The sequence below is a fragment of the Myotis brandtii genome, unplaced genomic scaffold (assembly GCF_000412655.1).
Source record: "Myotis brandtii unplaced genomic scaffold, ASM41265v1 scaffold365, whole genome shotgun sequence".
Taxonomy (NCBI): Eukaryota; Metazoa; Chordata; class Mammalia; order Chiroptera; family Vespertilionidae; genus Myotis; species Myotis brandtii.
In genome coordinates, this window is record NW_005364031.1 from 440,264 (window position 1) to 441,055 (window position 792).

A 792-nucleotide genomic window follows, 5' to 3' on the forward strand; every position below is an offset into this window, starting at 1 on the left:
ATCGACCCTGCCTTGAGTGTGACAGGGGGCGGTGCCCCAACCCCCCAATCGGCCCTACCCTGAGCGTGACTAGGGGTGGCATCGCAACCTCCCGATCCTCCCTGCTCTGTGCATGACAGGGGGCGGCGCCCCAACTCCCCAATGGGCCCTGCTCTGAGCCCGACCAGGGGCTGCACCTAGGGATTTGGCCTGCCCTCTGCCACCCGGGAGCAGGCCTAAGCCAGCAGGGCGTTATCTCCTGAGGGGTCCCAGACTGCGAGAGGGCACAGGACGGGCTGAGGGACCCCCTGTTCCCCCCCCAGTGCACAAATTTTTGTGCACCGGGCCTCTAGTATATATATAAAAGACTAATATGCGCTAAGTGTCCCACTGTCCAACCGGTTGCTATGATGCACATTGACCACCAGGAGGCAGAAGCTCAATGCAGGAGCTGCCTTGACACACACTGGCCATTTACAAAGAAATAGCACTGTGGACCTGGCGCCCACAAAGCAACACTCGGCTTCCCCCAAGTGGGACACAGACCCCGCCACCACCCCAGAGTGACAGCCCACCAAATTGCAGCCAAATTGCTGCCAAGACCCCATGAGGAAAAATGCAGCCCACAGCCCAGCCCAGCCCAGAAACTGTGGCTGTGGGCACCAGGTAATGATGTCACATAGCAACGCCTGGCTTCTTCTCCCTAGTGACTAGCCTCCTTGCAGTTTCTTCAGCCCAGGAACACAACTTGTTTTATAGCCAGGTGGAAACATTTCATACTTTAACCAAATGTCTGTGAAGCATTTTCCCATG